This window comes from Aethalodelphis obliquidens, unplaced genomic scaffold, assembly GCF_003676395.1.
Source record: "Aethalodelphis obliquidens isolate GAN/ISIS:26980383/991018 unplaced genomic scaffold, ASM367639v1 scaffold108, whole genome shotgun sequence".
Lineage (NCBI taxonomy): Eukaryota > Metazoa > Chordata > Mammalia > Artiodactyla > Delphinidae > Aethalodelphis > Aethalodelphis obliquidens.
The window spans coordinates 885,704-893,555 of record NW_020838052.1 but is presented as its reverse complement, the minus strand read 5'-3'; positions in this window follow the sequence as shown (position 1 = coordinate 893,555).

Here is a 7,852-nt window from a genome sequence, read left to right as displayed (position 1 = left end):
AGGAGTCAAGACACACAGGACACAGAAGTAACCAGGGGGACATTTGTCAAAACCACAGTCCAAGATATCAAGGACAGAGAGGTAGAAACACATAGACATGATGACATGCAGACATGGGGTGGGGGATGAGAAGAGAACACAAAGATACAAGACCAGAGACCTATAAGGACATAGAAATAGAGATGTTACACAGATCCAGACTTGGTGACAAAGACCCAAGGACACACGCACATGCAGAAACACACTAAGAGTGAGACAGGAGCATAGACTTATATATTTAGAGATCCAGCGACAAAGACATAGGGATGCAGACACCTCAACAGTGACAAACACCACCAAAGAGATAAGTTTCAGACCAGGTAACAGAGATATAAGGACAGACAAAATAGAGGCCCAGGAATAATGGGGACATTGTGACACAATGACAGGGACACAGGAATTCAGAGACAGAAATCTTAGAACAAGTAGACATGGGGATGTGAACTCACAAACACAATCGTATGAATACAGGCTAGACATAGGGACAAAAACACAGGCACACTTCTGGAAGGATCAAGATAGGAATAAAGAAACCTAGACACAGAGAAACAGATACACAGAACATAAGCAAATGGGCAAAGACACAGAATCAAGATACCCCTGGGTTATCCAGAAATAAAGACACACAAAAAGGCAATCAAGGCCACAGATGAATGGATGGGGACAGTGAATCAGACCCAAGGACACATAAATAGTGGGTCAAAAATAAAAAGACATGGATCCAGACACCAGACACAAACAGAGACAGGGACACAGACGTGGTGAGTCAGATCAAAAGCATACCAAGGACAGAGCAAGACGAAAAGAGGAACAGATACAGAGAGACACCCTGACAAACAGACCCATAGAAACAAGAACACAGTCATGGGAATCTAGAGAAAAAGATCAATGGACTAAGAAAGAGAGGCACTGAGGCACAGAGCAACTTAAGACACAGCAACATCAAGAAAATAATACAGAAACATTGGCAAAAGCTGGTGAAAATAAATGGAGAAGTAGGATAAATACAAAATCACAGACATGGAGAGCCAAGCCCCAGAGATGCATAGACTCAGAGACTCACCAAACAAGGGCACATAGAAGGAGGCATGTGCAGATTCATTAATATAGACACTAGAACACAGAGGCTCAGAGAGAGACACCCAGACAGGAATATAGAGACTCCAGGACACACTTACACTGGATCACAAAAGTTCAGGGATATGCAAAACTTGGGGATGCACAAAGATAGGAACACACAGATACTGGAACACAGAGGCTCATGGGTGCCCTGACATGGAGATGAACAGACACTAGATCCTAGATCACATGCAAAGACTCAGGAACATGCAGACTCAAGGATGAACAATGACTCGAGGACACAATAAAGACTCAGAAAAGTGAAAAGATTCAGGAACATGTAAAGACTCAGGAACACAAAAAGGGATACACAAACAGGGACACATAAAACCTGGGACACACACACACACACTGGGACACAAGGAAACTGGGGTATAGAGACTGAAGCACACAAAAACTGAAACTCAGAGACACACAGGAGCATGCTGAGACTGGAACACACGGACAATAGAATATAGATATTGAGGCACACAGACATAAGGACATATAAAAACATTGAGACACACAGACACTTTACCTCACAAACAGTGGAACAAGCAAACACTGGAATATACATACACTGAGGCACACTGACATTGGAACACACAGGAACTGGGACACATCCTGGGACATACAGTTATTGAGGCACACAGAGACACAGAACCACCATAGAACCACCACAGAACTGGATCAAACAGATGTTGTGACACATAAACACTGGGCTACAGGTACTGAAGTACACAAAAACACTGAAACTAAGAGACATATGCAACATGGAAACAGTCACTGGGGTATACAAACCATGGGACATATAAAAATTGAGGAACACAGATACCAGAACACTCACAGACATCAAGACACACAGACACTAGAACATACAGTTGTTAGGACATAAACAGATATTGGGACACCCAAGCATTAGAGTACAGAGAGGCTGTGATCTACAGATACTGGGAGTTATATATACACTGTGACACACAGTCATTTTGACACACAGACTGTTGCATAGTCAGTAGACAGAAACAGGGACTTATAGACATTGAGGTACATAGACACTGGGATACATAAACATTGAGACACACAGATACTTGGGTGTACAGACACTGGGACACAGCCCCTGAGACACATAGACACTAGGATGTACAGTCACTAGGATGTACAGTCACTAGGATGTACAGTCACTAGGGCACCTAGGCACTGGGAAACAAGGTACACAGACACTGAGACAACCACTGGGACTTACAGACCCTGAGACACACAAACACTGACACATAGAGATGTTGTGGTACACACTGGAACATACAAACATTGGGGTCCTCAGAAACTAGGACATACAGACACCAGAAAACATACAGATACTGGCATATACAGTAGCAAACACTTAAACCTACAGATTCAAGGACACGCAAACACTAGGATATACAGACAGTGTGATATAGTCCCTAAGGCACACAAACACTGAAACTCAGACAGAATACGACATGCTGACATAGGGACACAGTCACTGAAACATGTAGACCCTGGGATATGCAGACTCAAACACACAGAAACTGGGGTACAGACACTAAGGCACACAAAACACTGAAATACATAGACACACTGCAACATGCTTACTCTGGAACACACAGTCACTTTGGAACACACAAACACTGGGACATACAGACATTGACAGACAATAGAACATATAGTCCATTGGGACTTGCATAGACACTAGGACACATAGACACTGAAACTTACAGACATGGGGATACACTGACACTGGGACGTACAGACACTCTTTCCACAGATATTAAAACACAGACACTAGTATGAAAACACTAGGGCACACAGACTGGGATAGAAACTGAGGCACACAGAAACACTGAAACTGAACTATAAAACCAACATGCTGACACTATGACACACAGACACTGGGGGCACATGGACACTAATGCACTTATTTACAGAGATAGAGAAATTGGTATACATAGACATTGTGGTACATAGACAGAGACACATAGAACTTGAGACACATAGAAACTTTGATATACAGTGACATGGGGATATATATTCATTGAGACACTCAGACACTGGGAATGTAGATACTGGTGCATAGTCACTAGGATACTCAGACTCTGGGATATACAGGCACTGGAACACATAGATATTGGTGCACACACACAAGGTACACAGACATTGGGACACACCAACACTGGGGCTTTCACAGATTCTATGAAGCACAGACACCAGGAAACACAAGCATTGGGATACACAAACACTGAGGCATACAGATATGGGAACACACAGAAAGTAAGGCTCATAAACACTGGGATATACTGCCATCAGGAAATATACAACATTGGAACATACAGTAAATAGGATGCATAGACACTGGAAAGCAGGAGTTAGTACATACTGACAATAAGAACCACTGACTGGGACACAGAAACACAGGCACACTTGGTCAATGGGACACACAAAGACATTGTAACACAGAGACCCTGGGACACAGACACTGGGACCCAGAGACTAGGACAAACAGTCATTGGAACATACCTGGACCCTGCAACTCACAGACCCTAGGAAACACAGACATTGAGATATACAGCCACTGGGACATATTGAAACTGGAAACACAAAGGTTCTGAGATATACACAGATGCTAAGATAACATCACTGTTCAATATAGTCATTGGGACATGTACAGACACTGGGGCACAGAGATACTGGCATTTACACATAAGGGTAAATACCAACAGTGGGGACACGGTGCTGGGATATTCAAACACTGACCCCAAGACGCATAGACACTTGGGCATAGAGAAAAGCTATGACACACAGTCATTAGGACATACAAACACTGGAACACAGAGACACCAGGGCATAAAGACATTAGGACACACAGAAACTAAAACATTTGGACACAATGTTGCTGGGATATACACAAACACTGTGACACTCAAAGTTTGAGACACAAAGACACTGGGATACACAAACAGTGGGAGACATAGGAATGGGACACAAAGGATCTGAAGGTGTTCTTGATGCCAGGCCTTGTAGGACTTTTACCATTGCTTTACCATTGACAAAGAGGAGAAAAGGAGAGACTAGGAGAGGGAGTGGTCTCATACTGAGCCTTGTGACAGGGGTAAGCATGAGAGTGATCTAGTGAGGAGAGTGGATGGCAGGGTAAAACGAGTGAAGTGGAAAGAGGGAGTGTGGATGAGAAATGTGAGTTTTCTTCCAGGGCCAGTAGAACCAGTGCAGCTTGGGGCAAGGGATGGTGTTTGAAGCCAGACTTGAGGAGCTTGGTCTGATAGGATGGGAGGAGAGGAGAGGGGAGAAGAGAATGCCTTTCTGAGGTGTTAGTGGGTGGGAATGCACAAACACAAAACTCTATCCTTGGTGCACATTCACACTCCTTTTTCTTAATTGAATATTTTAATATTTCATTAAAAATATTATATTAGTTTCAGATGTACAACATAGTGATTCAATATTTTTATAGATTATACTCCATTAAAAGTTATTACAAAATAATGGTTATAATTCCTTGTTCTGTACAATATACCTTGTTGCTTATCTATTTTAAACATGGTAGTTTGTATCTCTTAATCCCATACCCCTAACTTGTCCCTCCCCAATTCCCTCTCCACACTGGTAACCACTAGTTTGTTTTCTATATCTATGAGTCTGTTTCTGTTTCACTATATACATTCATTTGTATTATTTTTTACATTCCACATATAAGTGATATCATATAGTATTTGTCATTCTCTGCCAGAGTTATTTCACTTAGCCTAATATTCTCTAGGTCCATCCATCCACAATATTGCAAATGACAGAATTACATTCTTTTTTATGGCTGAGTTATGTATATGTGTATGTATATATATATGCGCATATATATATATATATATATCTTCTTTATCCATTCATCTGTTGATGGACACTTAGGTTGCTTCCATATTTTGGCAATTATAAAATATGCTGTTATGAACATCGGGTACATGTATCTTTTGAATTAATATTTTTGTTTTTTCTAGATATATACCCAGGAGTGGAATTGTTGGATCATATGGTAGTCCTATTTTTAGTTTTTTGAGGAACCTCCATACTGTCTTCCAAAGTGGCTGCACCAATTTATATTCCCACCAACAGTGTACAAGCGTTCCCTTTTCTCTACATCCTTGCCAACATTTGTTATTTGTTGACTTTTTGAAGATAGTCATTCTGACAGATGTGAGGTGATATCTTGTTGTTGTTTTGATTTGCATTTCTCTAATAATTAGTGACATCGAGCATCTTTTTATGTGCCTATTGGCCATGCATATGTCTTCTTTGGAAAAATGTCTATTCAGGTCTTCTGCCCAGTTTTTAATTGGGTTGTTTGATTTTTTGATGTTGAGTTGTATGAGCTGTTTATATATTTTGGATATTAACCCCTTATTGGTCATATCATTTGCAAATATTTTCTCCCATTCAGTAGGTTGTCTTTTCATTTCATCAATGGGTTCCTTTGTTGTGCAAAAGCTTTTAAGTTTAATTAGGTCTTATTTCTTTAGTATTTTTAAATTTCATTTGCTGTAGGAGACAGATCCAAAAAAATATAGTTACAATTTATGTCAAAGGGTGTTCTGCCTATATTTTCTTCTAAGAGTTTTATGGTTTCAGGTCTTATGTTTAGGTATTTAATCCATTTTGAGTTTATTTTTCATATATGGTGTGATAAAATATTCTAATCTCATTCTTTTACATGTAGCTGTCCAGTTTTCCCAGTACTACTTATTGAACAGACTGTCTTTTCTCCGTTATATATCTTTTCTCCTCCTTTGTTGTATATTAATGGGCCATAAGTGTGTGGGTTTATTTCTACACTCTCTGTTCTGTTCCACTGACCTATGTGTCTGTACCATGTTGTTTTGACTACTGCAGCTTTGTGGTATAGTATGAAGTCAGGGAGTGTGATACCTCTAGCTTTGTTCTTTTTCCTCAGGGTTGCTTTGGCAATTCTGGGTCTTTCATGGTTCCATATAAATTTTAGGATTATTTGCTCTAGTTCTGTGAAAATTGTCATGGGTAATTTGATAGGGATTGCATTAAATCTGTAGACTGCTTTGGGCAGTATGGCCATTTTAACAATGTTAATTCTTCCAATCCAAGAATATGGGATATTTTTCCATTTCTTTGTATCATCTTCAATTTCCTTTATCAATGTTTTATAGTTTTCAGAGTATAGGTCTTTTACTTCCTTGGTTAATTAATCTACCAGATAATAAGAATGCTAACTGAATTAGGGGAAAGAATAGATGAACACAGTGAGAATTTTTAAAAGTAACTCAAAAATATAGAAAAGAATCAGTCAGAACTGAAGAATACAATAACTGAAAGGAAAAACACACTACAAGGAATAAACAGCAGACTAGGTGATACAGCAAAATGCATAAGTTATCTGAGAGATAGAATATTGGAAATCAACCAATCAGAACAGCAAAAAGAAAAAAGTTTTAATGATAACAATTTAAGGGATATTTGGGATAACATCAAGCATACCAATATTCACCTTATACGGGTCCCAGAAGGAGAAGAGAGAGAAGGGAGTTGAAATTTTATTGAATGAAATCATGGGTGAAAACTTCCCAACCTGAAGAAGGAAACAGATATCCAAGTACAGGGAACACAGAGGGTCTCAATCAAGAGGAACTCAAACAGACCCACACCAAGACATATCATAATTAATATGGTAAAAGTTAAATATAAAGAGAGAATTATAAAGGCAGCAAGAGAAAAACAAAGCATTATATACAAGGGAACACCCACAAGACTATTAGTTGATTTTTTGGCAGATATTTTGTAGGTCAGAAGGGAGTGGCATAATATATTCAAAGGATTGAAAAGGAAAAATCTGCAACCTAGGATACTCTACCCAGCAATATTTTCATTTAGAATTGAACAATAGATAAAGAAGTTCTCAGACAAGCAAAACCTAAAGAGTTCATCAATATTAAACCCACCCTAAATAAATGTTCAAGGGTCTTCTCTAAGTGGAAAAGAAAAGACTATAACAAGAAGTAAGAATTTATAGGAAAGGAAAAATCCCAATAGTAAAGGCAAGTATATAGTAGGGACTGAGTTTCACCATTTAAATAAGCTACTATGAAGATTAAAAGATTTAAAAAATTGTAAAGCAGTTATAACTACAATAAACAGTTAAGGGATAAACATGAAGATGTAAAATGTGACATCAGAAACAAAAAATGTGGGGGTGGGGGATAAAAAGTGTACATATTTCAGAATGTGTTTGAACTTAAATGACTGCCAGTTTTAGAAAAGTACGTATAGTTATAGGTTAACATACGTGAACACCCTGGTAACCACAAGTCAAAAACCTACAATAGATACACAGACACTAAAAAGAAAGGAACGCAAATACTGCTAAAGAAAATCATCAAACCAAAAAGGAAGAAATTAACAGAGAATAACTACAAAAACAACTGAAAAACAAGTAATAAAATGGCAGTGTGTTTCTTTCAATAATCACATTATATATCAGTGGAATAAATGATCCAATCAAAAGACTTAGGGTCAAATACCGTATGCTAACACACATATATGGAATTTAAGAAAAAAAAATGTCATGAAGAACCTAGGGGTAAGGCAGGAATAAAGACGCAGACCTCCTAGAGAACGGACTTGAGGTTATGGGGAGGGAGAAGGGTGAGCTGTGACAGGGCGA